Here is a 15717-nt window from a genome sequence, read left to right as displayed (position 1 = left end):
AGTATTTAAAAGGGCAGCTTTGAAAAAATAAATGCACATTACCACTAGAATGTGTGTCCTCCATGACTGGCCATGCTCTCTCAATACCACTGCAGAAGCTTCATGAATAAAAGGATGAGTTTGCAATGTATGACATTTCAAATGCATGAACATGTAGAATTTAATAAACCAATGACTTCTGTACCTATAAAAATACATAGTTTCTTTTAAGAAGTAAAACTGAAAGAGGAAACCCCTTCTCTCTCTCAGTAAATGCTCTGGTCTTTGAAAGCACTCATCATGCTTCGTGTTTTAACTAATTTTTAATCCCTGCTGAGAGATTTTCTCAAATGCCCATCTCTGCAAGGCACTTACTGACATGTGCCCAGAAGTGTGACAGTCAGGAAGGTTGCCTTGGAGTTTCTCAAGTGCTTCCACTGTTTGACATTTCCAAATTCCTGTTCAGTGGAGTGGCACACCTGTTCTCAAATGTGGCCCTCCTAAGCGGAGCCCTTGGGACGTGGGGCTTATTTCCTAAAACGACTTTCCATGCTTGAATTGGTTTCAAATGTATTCAGCCTTCGAAAGTGCTTTCAGCAGGAAGTTTGTAAGAGGCCTTCTATGAACAATTTTGAGGAGCACAAATGCCAGCTCATATTGGATTAGGGGTTGATAATGGAAAAGTGCCATTCTTCACTGGCAAAATCTACACCTAGGCCAATCAATCTGTGGGTCATTTGTTGTCACACGGATTGAGTTTGTGAGTTTCCACTGTCTGTTCAGTTTTACTGTGAACTATTCAGAAGATACGCATACAGCATGATCTAAGACCCTTCCCCTGTCCTTAGTGAGTATATCTGCTAGTTGGGCAGATGAATTAAAGATATTTACAGTAGCCACCAATGATTTTCTCAGGTATTTGGTACCCCCCAAAACCCACTCAAAGAGTATTTTTTAAAATTTAAAAGTAAGAACAAAAGAAGTGAAAAGATTTGGTTGGAAATTTATTATTAAAAATGTAAGAAAATTATTAAAATTCATTTACCTTACACTTAACAAATTCTAGGTGGTCAATGATATGTTAAATATTAGAACAAAGGATGAATCGAGTGCTGACTGGGAAGCATAATCTTCTAACAAAATTACATGGTATCATGATACAATATCCTTTTACATTTGACTTCTGTGGGCAAATCATAAAAAGGGTCATTATTGCAAAAATATTTGAAGGCTTCATCAGTTTCCCAAGAGCCTCTCTTAAATTTTGACATTCAAATCATTCCCTTTTGAAGCAGTTACTGTGCCATCATCTGGGTGGATTTTTTCTTCTTGAAATGTTAACTATTCCAGCTGCAGATTCTCATTTGTCAAAGGAGTTGCCCATGATTCAAGGGCTTTTCTAACATTAACTTCATCAACTTGATGAAGGTGATATGATTTCTTACATATTTTGAAAGAGTTGCAGTTTTACATTATAATCACTTTGCTCTGATTTTGCATTGATTTGCACTGATTTTTGCATTGCATCCGTGGATATTGTATAACCCTTTAGATGCATAGAGACCTTAAAGACATGGGGTTGAGGTGGGAAAAAGAGACAGGCTAATTGTTAGACAGGAAGAAAGATTTGCAAGTGGGCTTATTTAATTAAAAAAATTAACTTTGAGTAACATACGTAGCATCTCATAAACAGTTATCTATTGCTGTATAACAAACCAGCCTGAAATTTCAAGGTTGAAAGCAACAATAATCGTGAATTTTATTTACTCATGCTTGTGTGATTGGCTAGGCAGGCTCACCTGGCATGGGTTGTCTCTGCCTGGTATGCTCACTCAGCTGTAATGGAATCCAAGATTGTCTTAAACACAAGACTGGCTCTTTAGGTGGTACCACTAGAATGTGGGATTTGTTGCTTCTTGATCTTGCAGCCTCCAGGGACTCTCCTTCTGATCTCTCTAGTAGAGAAGCCAAACTTCTTTACATTGTGCCTCAGGGAGAGCAGGCAGTGAAAGCAAAAGCTGCAGGATTTTGTAAGATTGGAACTCTCCTCTGGTCATTTCCAGCACATTCAGTTTTTCCAAGCAGGTCACAGGCCAAGCTCAGATTCAAGGGGAAGGGAAATAGATCCCTACCTTTTTATGAGAGGAGCAGACAAGTCCCATGATAAAGAGTAAGCAGTGTGCAGGAGATTGTCATAGCCATGTTTGAAAAAAATGTACCTCAACATAGATACATTTTTCTTTCAAAACACTATTACAGATAAAGCTGAAGTCCCTTTCCATCACCATTTCCTTCCTTCCTTCCTTCCTTCCTTCCTTCCTTCCTTCCTTCCTTCCTTCCTTCCTTCCTCTCTCTCTCTTTCAGCTGGGTACAGTGAACTTCATTGATGGTGCATGATAAGGTAGGGTTCCCTAAGTCTCTCCCCTTCTTCAGAGGCTCTGGGATAGAAACTGTGGAGATCAGGAGATGCTCAGTGTGTTGGGGACCCATTTGGAGCAAGGGCTCCCCAGCAGCTGAGGGCCTCTCTTCTCCCTGGGGCTGGTGGTTCAGGGGGCTTTTACTCCTTGGAGGACATGTGGACCATAAGGTCCATCATCCTGCTGCCGTAGCCAAATTCGTTGTCATACCAGGAGGTGAATCTGACAAAGTAGTTGTTGAGGGCAATGCCAGCTCCAGCATTGAAGATGAAGGAGTGTCACTGTTAAAGTCTTAGTAGGAAACCTGGTCCTCAGTATAGCCCAGGGTGCCTTTGAGAGGGCCCCCTGATTCCTGCTTCACTACCTTCTTGATGTCGTTGTATTTGGCAGCTTTGTCCAGGGGGCAAGTCAGATTCACAACTAACACATTAGGGGTGGGGACAGAGAAGGTCATGCTAGTGAGTGTCCCATTCAACTCAGGGGTGACCTCACCCACAGCCTTGGCAGCACCAATGGAAGCAGGGATGATATTCTGGGCAGCTTCTTGGCCATCATGCCACAGCTTCTGAGGGGGGCCATCTCTGGTCTTCTGGGTGGCAGTGATGGCATGGACTGTGGTCATGAGTCCCTCCACGATGCCAAAGTTGTCACAGATGACCCTATCCAGTTGGCAGTGAAGGAGGCATTGCTGACAATCTGCAGGGACTTGTCAGACTTGTCATGGTTCCCATTCATCACAAACATGGGGGCATCCACAGAAGGGGAAGAGATGGTGACCCCCTTGGCTCCACCCTTCACATGAACTCCAATCTTCTCCAAGGCAGTGAAGACAACCCCAGTGAACTCCGTAACATATTCAGCATTAGCATCACCCCATTTGATGTTGGTGGGGACTTACTCCTGGAAGACAGAGATGGACTTTCCATCGATGACAAGCTTCCTGTTCTCAGGCTTGACTGTGCCTTTCAACTCGCCATGAGTAGAATCACACTGAAATATGTAGGCCATGTAGCTGAGGTTAATGAAAGGGTCACTGATGGGGACAATATCCACTTTTTCAGGGTTTGCATCTCTGGTGACCAGGCACCTAATACAGACAAATCTGTTTACTCTGACCTTCACCGTGTCTCAGGGTTGCGGCTGGCACTGTGCAGGAAGACACGGCTGTCTGTGAAATAGGAGGAGCAGGGAGCCTCACCTCTGTTTATTCCTTCTCACCTCTTGTCAGAATAATCATTTTTATGGATTTGTAGTTTATCCTTTAGAAATTATATTTATAAGTGATCAACTCATTAGTGAATAGTCGTGTTGTCATGTAATTTGCTTAGTTGCAAATTATAACCATTATAACCATTATAAATTACAACTTTATAACCATGGGAACTATGAAGAACTATAGAATGGGATCCTGTCCTGTATAAGATGGCCTGTAACTATGGAATATACTATGACACAAACTTAAGGGCGTCAAGAGTTTATACAAGGGGAAAGCAAAGGCAATAAAAGAGAGCATTGCCAATGGGTTAGAATCTGAGGTGACTCTTAGCAGGCACACTCACCATTTAGTTAACCTAAATTAAGTCCTCTCTCTGTCTGAGAGAAATTGAATGAAATTCAGCAATTTTGAAAATACTTTTTTGAAAAATTAAACACACTTATTATATATTATGATCATCCTTAGGAATTAGGTAGTAGAATTTAGACTTGATACAATGGCAGTTAGGAGGCTCCTAGAGGTTTTGGACATAAGAGTGATGTGTTAAGAAGTATTAGTACATCAATAAATTGTAGCAAGGGGTTTCTCAACTGGTAATATTTCTCGAATAGGAAATAAGTGCTAAGCACTGGGGATGCAAAATGAGTGACATATATTTAAGCTTTAAAGGCTCCCACTGCATGGGAACTAGGCATGTTGACAAATACTGGGTATAGGTATACAGCTGTGGAGCTGCATTGGGGTAACATGAGGGCTTTAGTCACAAGGGTATGGCTCGGGGTCTGAATCCTCTGTCTAATCATTAGCTACCTACTGTTATCTCAGCTCTCTTAAGTTATATAAACACAGAGGTCACTCCAGGAAAATGCCTACTTTTTTACTGGCTAGAACATCTGTCTCAATCTTTATGTGTTTTTCCATTCTGGATCATTAGCATGCTCTAAGGCTTGGCTAACCCTTTAGTATAACTTATAGACCAGAGGCAGCTCAATGGCTTCCTTTTGTTTTTACATTTAAACCTACATGGGAATCCTAACACTGTAGGTCTTATTACTGTGGCAGTGATAGAAGGCCTGGGTGATGAGCTCACAGAAAAAAAAGCTCTTCTTCAAGCAGAAAAGAATAAGGTGTCTACTCCATATATCTTTTCTTTTGAGCCCCATATTAGAATTCAAAAGCCTTTGAAAGATTGGGTTGCCTCATAAGCAGTAGATTTTATGAATGTATTAACCACATGGAAAGAAAGAGGAACAATATAATAACAATTTTTTTAAGGAAAGAAGGAGACAGAGAGAGAAAACAAAAGAAAGGAATGGTGTCTACAGAAGAGAAGAATCCTTCCACCTTTTAATTTTTCTTAATGAAAATGCCACTACCTCTCATATACTTGTGAAGGCTCCTTGATGTCTTTAGCTTTTGGCTATTGAGAGGCAAATCTCCATGGATCTTTCAGAGCAAACACACTGAAAGTCTTTTGTTTTGGACTATCTTTTGAAGAAGGTTTTTATACCCTGGCTGGTATAGCTCAGTGGATTGAGCATGGGCCTGTGAACTGAAGGATCACAGTTAGATTCCCAGTCAGGCACATGCCTGGGTTGCAGGCCAGTTCCTAGCAGGGGACACACGAGAGACAACCTTACATCAATATTTATCTCCCTCTTTCCTTCCCTTCCCTTCTTAAGATAAATAAATAAAGTCTTTTTTTTTAAAAAGAAGATTTTTATAGTGAACAGCCTTGGAGAATAGAGATAGTAACAGAGAATGGAGAAAAGAGCAGAGGGTAGGATTATATAACACCTATGGTAGTAAGGATAATGGTCCTTCTGGGGCAAACTTTGGACAGGTTGTTTGCAGCCTCTTGTAAAAAGCTGGGGTTTTCTAAACTTGAGGTGCCTTAGATACAGATCCATGGCATGTGCAGTATCCACCAATACCCACCTCGGTGTTGAACATGAAGCTTATGTGCCTAGGGGCCTTGAGTAGTAAAGTCTTTGTCTCTGGGGCAGGAGTCCCATACCTTCTGCCACGAAACTGTGGCAGGTTAACTTGTTTGCTTGCATGTAGGGTAAAATGTCAGGCCATTCACTGTTCTTGACACTGACCATTTTTAACCTAATCATAACATCTTGCATGAATGAAGTTCAGAGAATAAAGTTGACAATATGAAAATATGTTTAAAGACACTGGAACTAGTAGGCTGCCTAACTAGGGATCTCAAATGGCACTTGCACCTGTATTTTTGTGGACTGAAACTTGTGTGGAGATAGAATGTGCATAGGGAGATAATTTCTAGTGGTAATCATGCCTTGGTACAATAGGGGTTTCTGCTGCCAGGACATGCTCACAGCTCAGTGCTTGAGGGTAAGCTTTTGTAGAAGAGAGTGTCCCCCCGCAGCCTACTTAGAAAGGTCTTCAGTAGGTATAATGACATCTCTGTGGTTATAGCTTTTATTTTAGAGGCTGAGGAAAATTTCTATCTAAAGAAATAAAGTTCCATGTGCATATTCTTGCTTGGTAGTTTTGGTTTGGTGAGTGGCATGGATATTTGCTACCCACATTTATCATGCTTCTAAAAATGCATTCATTTATATATTTATTGAATATTTATTGATCATCAGTCACTTAAAAGGAATGCGCCCATTTCATGAATGTGCTGAGTAACATTCATGTATCTTTGTCCTTACAGAACTTAATGAGCAAAGGGAGATATAGAGTCTGTGTTTTCTGTTGAGATTATGGGATATGGATATGGGGCTATTGGGTTCCAGGAATATGCCATGTGGTTGATTAAACATGGCTGCAAATTATTTGCTATTCTTCCCACTGAGAGGTAGAATCCAATTTCCATTTTTTTATACCTCAAATAGATTTAGTGACTTGCTTGGTCAACAAGAATGTGCCAGAAATAACACCCTGGGACTTCTGAGGCTAGAACATGGGAAGGTTTATAATTTGCTCCTGGGTTTCTTGGGACATTAACTCTGGAGGAGGCCAGGTACGTGCAAAAAAACCTGACTATGTTGATTCTGTCATGCTATGAGGAGCCCAAGATAGCCACATGCAGAGGCTATGAAGAGAGAAAAATACGTGGCTAGCCCCAGCTGTGTCAGTGATATTTAAGTGGTTGAGCGTCTCCTTTTGCATTACTTGCCCATAAGAGCTCTAGTCATTGTGAAGCAGAGGAGTCACCTGTGCCATGCCCTGACCTAATATCGAACCCACAAAATTAAATGTATAATAAAATGATATTTTTATGTCACTGAGTTTTGGGATGGTTTATTATGCAGTAATAGATAACTGGGAACATGTAGTTTACCATGAAAATGAAGTTCTTCAGGAATTATTATGAACAGTCTAGGTTTGTTCCTAGAACTCCTGCACTCAATACTTTTTATGTGTACTACTGTCCCAGAACTTAACTCCTAAAATAATGTTGCAAAAGAAAATAAAAGACCTTGTTTAATTATTCCTAGCCTAAGAAAAACTTAACTCTGAGATTGATGCCAAAAGTGGTGGGATAAGCCTAACCTAAGATGCACTGAGTTAGGCAGAAAGGAAGGCAAAGTTGAAGGATCCTCTAACCACGTCTGGCTGCGTTCCACGGTGCGTCCTGCAGTGGGGCCCGGTGAAAGCCAGGGCGCAGTCTGTGGAAGGCCAGAAGGGCCTGCCTATTCCTTATCCTTTTCGGAGGTAACAGATACAAAGGAAGTGTTCATGTTCACTAGACATATTAATGATAAAAATATATGATTAAATGACCCTGATGTCTTCCAGCCAAAGTCTCCACACAAGCTATAAAAATCATATATAAATGAGTGATAAAACATAAATAATGTACGGTTTTGACATAAAAGGTAGATGCCACATTACTCCCTATGTACTATCATTTAGGAAATGCCATGATTTTTTTTTTTTAATTCTAGAGGGACTTACATTTTTAAGGACTCCTCTGCCTCTTGGACTCCAATTTCCCCATGTGCTGATTCCATATTGCTCCCTGCCTTCCTAGTTGTGAACCCCAACCCTTGCTTTAAGCATCTCAGAATCCACTCACACAGTGTGTCTGCTTGGTGTAGTGAATGTTAACGCAACTTCAGGGTCACAGTCAGGAACATTGCTGACATCTTTCTGGTTTTTCTCCTCCAAGTTTCCCGTCTTCTGTTTTCTCTTAACCTCCATTTCCTATTGGATGAAGGGAAATTTTATTCTAATACAGCCTCTTGTGTTTTATCCTTTAGACCAAGGGGAGAAACTATATTATCATAAAGGATGTTTCCAACCTCCCTAAAAAAGAAACAAAGCTCTGGTTCCAGTAAGATAACTAAACTCCTCAACATCTTGTTTTATTGTCAAGATGAGAGACAGAGAAACAAGTTAGAATATTGTTCATTCATCCCTTATTCATTCAGTAATATTGTTGAATAACAAATATTACTGAGCAACAAGTAGGTTCTGGCAATGTAGCAGAAAATGAGACATAAATTCCCTGTTCATGTGGAATTTATACTTTGAGGTGTGGGGGTAGAGACTGATGAAAATAAAAATGCAATGTAATTTTAGACTGTGACAAGTGACTATGAAGAAAAATAAAGCTGAACAATGGGTCAGAGTGACAAGAGTGTGATCGTAGATAAAGCGGTCACAGAAGTCCTCTTTGAAACAGGGACATTTAAGCAGAGATGTGTTGTAGGAATGCAGGTGAGAGGCGAAGGCCTTCTAGAGTAATACGTATGTTTAACACAGTGATAGAGATTTTGGTAGGCACATATATACCCAACGAAGGACTTCACTTCCAGTCGCTCTCTGAGTTAGGTGTGGATATATGAGTATTACTAAATTCTGTTCATTGGATAGAAGCAGAAGTGACACGGGCCCGTTTTGAATACTGCCCTTCAAAGGAGTAGGTGCATGCTCCTACTGGTCACTAGTCCTCTTTCCCCATATTTTCCTAGGAGGTGGCAAAGCTGACCTGGGTGCTGAACTGGAAATTATTGAATTGAAGATTGAAGATGGCAGCCCCTCTTGCTCCCTCAGATCTGTCCCTCTCCTGTCCTCTTTTTCTCATTCACTCTCATTGCTCCTGCCCCAGGGGATTTAGCTTGCACGAAGAGTAATAGTTAAGAATATGGACTCTCAAGGCAAATTTCCTAGGTTCAAATCCCATCAAGGTAGTATGACTGGACAGATTGCTTTTCCTTTCTTGGCTCCAGGTTCTTATTACAAAACAATAATAATAACAACAATAATAATTCTTATCTCATTATTATTATAGATTATTATGAGGTTCAAATGAGTATATCTGAAATGTTTGGACCAGTGCCTGTGACATGGTAAGCAGCATATGTGTTAAATAGATAAATTAAATAGATAAAAATTCTTAACATAACTATTTAGCATCTTGGCTTTGAAGATGTAATTTAATTTTTTTAAAAAAATATTTCCAGGTCTTGTGGTACATATGCCACATTCAAAATGAGTACTTCTTCTGCTGTCCGTTGCTGGCACTTTGTGGACCACCCACGGGAAACACGAGGGAGGAGGTGTCTCAGTCTTTCCTTCCAGTAAGTTAATCACCGACTTCACGTGAGTTGCTACATGCTCAGCTAGACTTAGACCCTTAGACAACATAACAAAATATAAACAAGGTCATCATCCTGAAGAAGTTCAAAATCTTTTGGGAAAGGCAAGATTTACGCACAAGAAGCAATTAGAAGACAATACAAAGCAATACCTAATGAGACGTTGAAGTTGTCCCTTTTCAGTCTCAGGAAACCTCTTAACCTCACAATAACCTCAGCTTTTGCTTTTCTCATTACAGAGCCCTAAAGCAAACAGGAATTGAGGCAAAGAGATTTAAATTAGAAGAGTAATTTAGCAATAATGCTGTTCTTCTAATACAGTGCTTTTCACGTCTGTTGTCTCAAGGTACTGCTAGACCTTGAAAAATAATACTTGAAGGAAGTGGGCAGGAACTTGCTATTTTTTTTATTTGTTTGGTTTGGTTTCTTTTTTTCTTTTTCTTTTTCCCATGACTGTACGGCTGCTTGGAGAGGCCTAGGTCTCCAGACAGAACTATGAGATGAGCCCATTCACCGGGCACTTCCTTCCCCCAGAGGCAGACCTTCTCCGGCCTCCTCCTCTGTTTCCCCACCCTTTCCTCTGTACTCGGCTGCTGTTTATTGAATCTTAACTCTCCCCGAGGAAGAAAATTCTAGAGATTCTTTTAGTCACCTGTTTCAGAGTTTAATAAGCCTTTTTAAAGTAGTTCATGCTGAGGCCTATTTTGTGAATCTGTTCCTTGAAGTATGGTAGAGAATGAACACTAAAAATTGTATTTGCTATTTCAAAAGAAAAAAATCAAGGACAACAACAAACACGTCTCACCCTGTCTTAAAAGAAAGGCATATTAATTCGAAAACTTTAAAGAAGTAAATTCCAAAACCATTTTGGTAATCAAGTCTGGTATTTGTCAGGACGTTCTTCATAGATAATTTAAATCCTTATTATAGCTATATAAAACCATTTCCTCTCATTCTGTTCTGTTTTTGGAGTTAATGAACATCTTCATAATGGATTTTTATTAATTACCTATTAATCATTTTTCTGTAATTTCTACATATTCGTGTTAAAATTTAGGGTCCCTATTGAGGCTGTATCTATATAGAACTCACTGAAATAAAATATTAAAAAAAACATTTTGGCACTACAACATGTCTTCGCAATAACAATTTTTGTAGGCAAATAATGGTGTCAGCAAGAAGCACTTGCCTGTTGGTTCTCACTTGCAAAGCACTTGAAGAGTCTTGAATTATCTCTGAATGTTAAAAATGTGTGATTCCAAATTCCTTTCCCTCTGGGCAGGCTCACATGTTTTGGCCTCAAAGAACTGTTGTCTTAGTCGAAACGATGGCTCTGCTCCAAGTGGAAAAATAAATAACTCTTGAGTGAGCCAGAAATCCAGGTAACAAGCACAGGTGACAAGTGCTGAGGGAGTAAGGGTCTGGCTGGCTGTGCTCGTGGGCATGACTGCTTTACTAAAACATGGTCTGAGTATCTCTTTCTGCAACAATTCTAGGCTGCTGCATAGACCTGCTCATAATACCAGGCCTGAATAATGACACACATGAATATGTTCTAATGCAAAGGAAACTTTGTGTTTTGAGGCCTTACTTTCCTCATTGGTAAAGCTTGTCCACTTAGTAATGATTTCTAAGGCCCTTGGTAAGGATAACATTTTATAAGTTAATGAATATTTCAACTTACTTTATAGAGTAATTTTGCTAATATTATTTCAGATTTTCATTAAAAAATATTGACAGACTTGTAGCTCTGGGATGTCCACCAGTCCAGGGCTAGACACTCTGCCCCACAGTTCTGCTGCCTCCAATGAGTGAAGGCTGTCGTCACCCCTTCTTCTCTCTGGGGTGAGAAAGGGTCTGGGGTGAGCCTTGGGTCAGGCTGCCCCAGTCCTCAGGAGGAGCTGTAGTTGGGGCCCAGGATTCTCCTTCCCTGCCCATGACCCTCAAAGGGAGGGAGGGAGGGGCCCATGGCTCTTTCTCAGAGCACAAGAGACCGCAGGTGCCCCCCTTCCCCTGTTCTTTTTATTTAATGAAAACTGAAATGAAACAGAAAAACAAACAAAAAAACCAGGAAGAGGAAATATGAATAGAAATCTGAAACAGACCACACAGCATTTTGGGTACCACATTTCACCGCTTTCCAGAGTCAAGGTAGTTTGGCATAGTGTGGCTTTTCTGTGGCCTGGGAATGGAAAAGACTTGAACCCGAGTTTCAGCTCTGACACTAACGGGATGACATCCCTCAACCTCGAGAAAATGGGTTTCCTCATGTGAAACATGAAGGGTTTGACTGATCTAATAATTCAGTTCAGCAAACATGTATTAATGGTTTCCTACACTCAGGACCCTTCACTAGGACATGAGGGTGGACCTGGGGAAAATACAAAGATAAAGATGTGGAGAAGCGGCTCAATGAAGTACATACCCAGTGGGAAAAAAGACAAGGTTAAGCATTATAATAGGAAAAACAAACCATGCAGTTCTAGGAGCACAAGGGAGGCATGAGGTGCCTTTGAACTTTCCTGTATCATGAAAGCTGATGATCACCTATAGCTGAAGAGCTTTTTAAGGAAAGATGCTTTTGGTCTGTGTTTCAGACGCTGTAACTCGTGTATACAGTTCACTGCAGCAGCTACTTAGAAGCAGAATCTACTGTGGTGATTAGGCATGTCTACCGTCACTGCTAATTGCACTCTACAGGGTGTAAGAGAAATGAAAACGTGGGAAGATGGAGTTTTTCCAGTTCAGGAATTGACCTTTAAAAGAATCAGGGCAGGGAGAGGGTAATGAAGCTGGTAGAGGAAACTGGTGTAAATATCCCTGACATAAAATTGAACTAATTTAGTTCAATTGGGAGGAAGCCTAATTACTTTAAAGAAAAATATTACCTGAATTATACAATCATTTTTTAAAAATGCAATTATGTTATTTTCAAGTATGTGTGGTAAGTTGAACTGATTGCTACAAGAGCATTTCTACGTTTAAGTGCTATTGGAATCTTCTTTTAGTGGATAAATAAGTCTGATTTATTAAAAATATCTTTTAAATGCACATTATTTATGTGTTAATGTGTTTAAAATAAAATGACCAGTCAAGCTCTCTAAATTTTGCTCATGCTGCTCATTTGTTTAGTGACCTTTCTTTTCACATAAATGGTTCAGAGGTAAACTAGACTTCTCATTCTCAAAAGTTTACAGATCAATAGGTCTGGGAAAATGCTGTCTCACTTGGATTCTTGTCTACTAGAAACGGTGCACTTTTATTACGATCAGCTCTGAAACTAATTTCTAAAAACCTATCATTAACAGAGTTATCAAAGAGGGAAGCCAGCTGGCTACTGTCCTATGCCATTTGAAGGGCAGGATGGACCAGTTTTTGGAAGCTCTTCCTGGGCATGAAACCACTGGCAGCCATTGGGAAGATGGAAGTAAGGCAAAGTAGAAAAGAGAGTTCCTCACAGAGTCTGCTTAAGCTTGGCTATTGGTCAAGAAAGAAGGAAGTCACATCCAGAAGTAAGGAGAAGCTGAGATGACAGTCTTAAAAGCATCCCAGGCTCAGTTGGGTAGCTTAGCTGGTTAGAATGTTCTTCCTGTACCAAAGCTGTGGGTTTGATCCGGATCAGAGCACATGCAAAAGCAGCAACCAATGAATGCACAAATGAGTGCAATAGTGACTCTCTCTCTCTCTCTTCCCCTACCCCTCTTTTCTCTCTCCAACCGAATAAAAAAAAGCATCCTGAAAGGGGAGGCAGTCTGGATGCAGGAAGCTACTGGGCTGTTTTCTTGAAAAGCACTTGAAAACATGGGAAACACAATGTAAACACCCTGGATCAGCTTTAGGCACTTACCACAGTGTTATTAAACTGGCAGGAATTGTCCTGAGGCGACCTTCTACTCTGTCCCCCAGAGTCATGTGGTCTAAAATATCCAGTTCTCCAGTTTATAGGTCCAGAAATGTAATATTATACTTTTAGACAATAAGATTTAGGGAAAATTGAGTCACGCGATTAAACCTAGAAGAGAGTGATTTATAAAGCATGTGTAGTAATTAGTAAAGGAGGCTGACCCGGCACTAACAAACTGCAGTGCTCATTTCCTCTGTCCTGGCTCACTGTTGGGGAGGTCATGCCTCTTCAGGTACAAAATTACACACCTGAAGGTAGCTCCTATGTGCTGAAATAAAGCAAAGGAAGGTAGGTATGTTTAATCGAGATGAGAGTAACTGTATGTATTGCTCTTACACATTTTAGTCATTTTCCTGTATGTTCTGGGATGCTTGGTAATGAGGGTATTTTCATAAATCTGTAGTAAAATAAAAAAATAAAGGTAGTACACATGAAATTACTGTAAAACCTAATATATAGTACTGTTTTTGTAAATTTTCTTTAACTTGGCAGAATGAAAATATTGGCCACCCATGACAGTCCTGCTTTGTTCTTTTTTAGAGGTTCGTTTGTGGTTCCATGCGATTCCCAATTCTGAGTATCACTGATTTAGAAAAGTGGAATGAGATCTGTATACCAGTGGCTTTGAAGCTTTTGACCAAGATCCACAAAGTAAAACATATTACCACATCAGAAAGTATAGGCAACTCACACCTACAGAAATATGCATATATAAATATTTACCAATAGAATTAAAAGCTTCACAAAACAATACTGATTTTAAGGTGGAATTTGCCAGTCTGAACTATCTTACTCGTTAAAAATGTTACTTGCTATTCAACAATTCAATCTCATAACCCACTAATGAGTCACGACCCACAATTTAAAAACACTGCTCTCGACTCAGCGCTCTCTCATTCCAGGACATAGCTGAACAAACACTGACAGGTGTTTCCTATTTGGATCTCCTTTTCTGGGCTCTCCTCAGATTACATGCCTCTTGTTGCCCATTTGTTGTCCTGGAAAGATTACGATACAGTGGATCAAATAAGAACTTTCTTTATGCTACTCATATCTTGGCCCTCTTGCCACCTTGCTTAGATTGAGAAATATTCTCTAGTGCTTTGGATTTGGAGGCCACAGGTCTTTTTTTTTTAACAATACAAGGAAGTTTCATTAGCCCCACATTTACAAAATGTATTTTATAGTATGTTATTCTGCAGACTAGCAATTCCTATCTGTTTTGATTAATTCTATTTGCCTCAATTGCACAGCATGCTATTTTAGTTAGTAGTCAATTTCAAAATTTGGTGATGGCTGGGACAGAGGGACACCTTACTCCAGTCCTTAAATATTGATCAAGCAGTATAACAATAGAGAATCGAGAGGAAAAGAGAAATGAAAGAAATGAATGAGCAAGTTAAAATGTCCAGCTATAATTAGTTTGGCTAAGTAAACCTGCCACCAGGGTAATGAAGAACAGGAAATACGCCAGGTAGGTTTTGTGGTCATTACTCTCTTATTTTGGATCACGGGGCTGGTGCCAGTGCAGCAGGGCTGTGTGACGGTTCGGAGTGTGGCCGTGATGCCAGGCTGTCTGGGGTCCAACCCACCTGCTGCCCTGTGCGTCATGGGTAGCTCCCATGATGTCCCTCCTTAGGATGAGGGGACTGAGCCCCAGAGCCATATAGTGCTCTTGAACAAGTTTCTCACCTCTCTGAGATTCACCTGTAAAATGAGGAACACTAAGAATCCATATTTTGTAGAATTGCTATGAGGGTTAAATGAGTTTTCATGTTTACTTAACCTAGCACGTAGTAAACACATTTATTTTATTTTATTTTTTTGTGCAAGTGGTTTATTGATTTATTTAATTATTCTAAATAAAATAATTTATTTTCAATTAAATAACCATTTAATTATTTATTTAATTATTATTAATTTAATTTTTCAAGTACAGTTTTCTGTCTATTACTCCCAATCCAACCTCCCCATGCTCCCCCTCCCTCCCATTTCCACCCTTCTTAGTTGTTGTCCGTGTATCCTTTATATTTGTTCCTCTAAATCCCTCCCCTATTTCCCCTGAAATTCCCTCCCCTCTCCCCTTTGGTCACTGTCCCCCTATTCTNAAGAGAAATGAAAGAAATGAATGAGCAAGTTAAAATGTCCAGCTATAATTAGTTTGGCTAAGTAAACCTGCCACCAGGGTAATGAAGAACAGGAAATACGCCAGGTAGGTTTTGTGGTCATTACTCTCTTATTTTGGATCACGGGGCTGGTGCCAGTGCAGCAGGGCTGTGTGACGGTTCGGAGTGTGGCCGTGATGCCAGGCTGTCTGGGGTCCAACCCACCTGCTGCCCTGTGCGTCATGGGTAGCTCCCATGATGTCCCTCCTTAGGATGAGGGGACTGAGCCCCAGAGCCATATAGTGCTCTTGAACAAGTTTCTCACCTCTCTGAGATTCACCTGTAAAATGAGGAACACTAAGAATCCATATTTTGTAGAATTGCCATGAGGGTTAAATGAGTTTTCATGTTTACTTAACCTAGCACGTGGTAAACACGTTCATTTTATTTTATTTTTTTTTGTGCAAGTGGTTTATCGATTTATTTAATTATTCTAAATAAAATCATTTATTTTCAA

At 40.1% G+C, this 15717-nt stretch overlaps 1 pseudogene; it reads right to left on the bottom strand.

Annotated features, from left to right (window-relative positions):
• Positions 1-2536: 2536 nt before the first annotated feature.
• On the bottom strand, positions 2537-3419 carry LOC118985876 (glyceraldehyde-3-phosphate dehydrogenase-like; annotated as a pseudogene).
• Positions 3420-15717: the final 12298 nt, after the last annotated feature.

The sequence above is a fragment of the Sturnira hondurensis genome, unplaced genomic scaffold (assembly GCF_014824575.4).
Source record: "Sturnira hondurensis isolate 20B ecotype Veracruz unplaced genomic scaffold, ASM1482457v3 Scaffold0004136, whole genome shotgun sequence".
In the NCBI taxonomy this organism is placed as follows: Eukaryota; Metazoa; Chordata; class Mammalia; order Chiroptera; family Phyllostomidae; genus Sturnira; species Sturnira hondurensis.
Note: the sequence above shows the minus strand (reverse complement) of the source record. Positions and strands in the feature narration are given on the sequence as shown.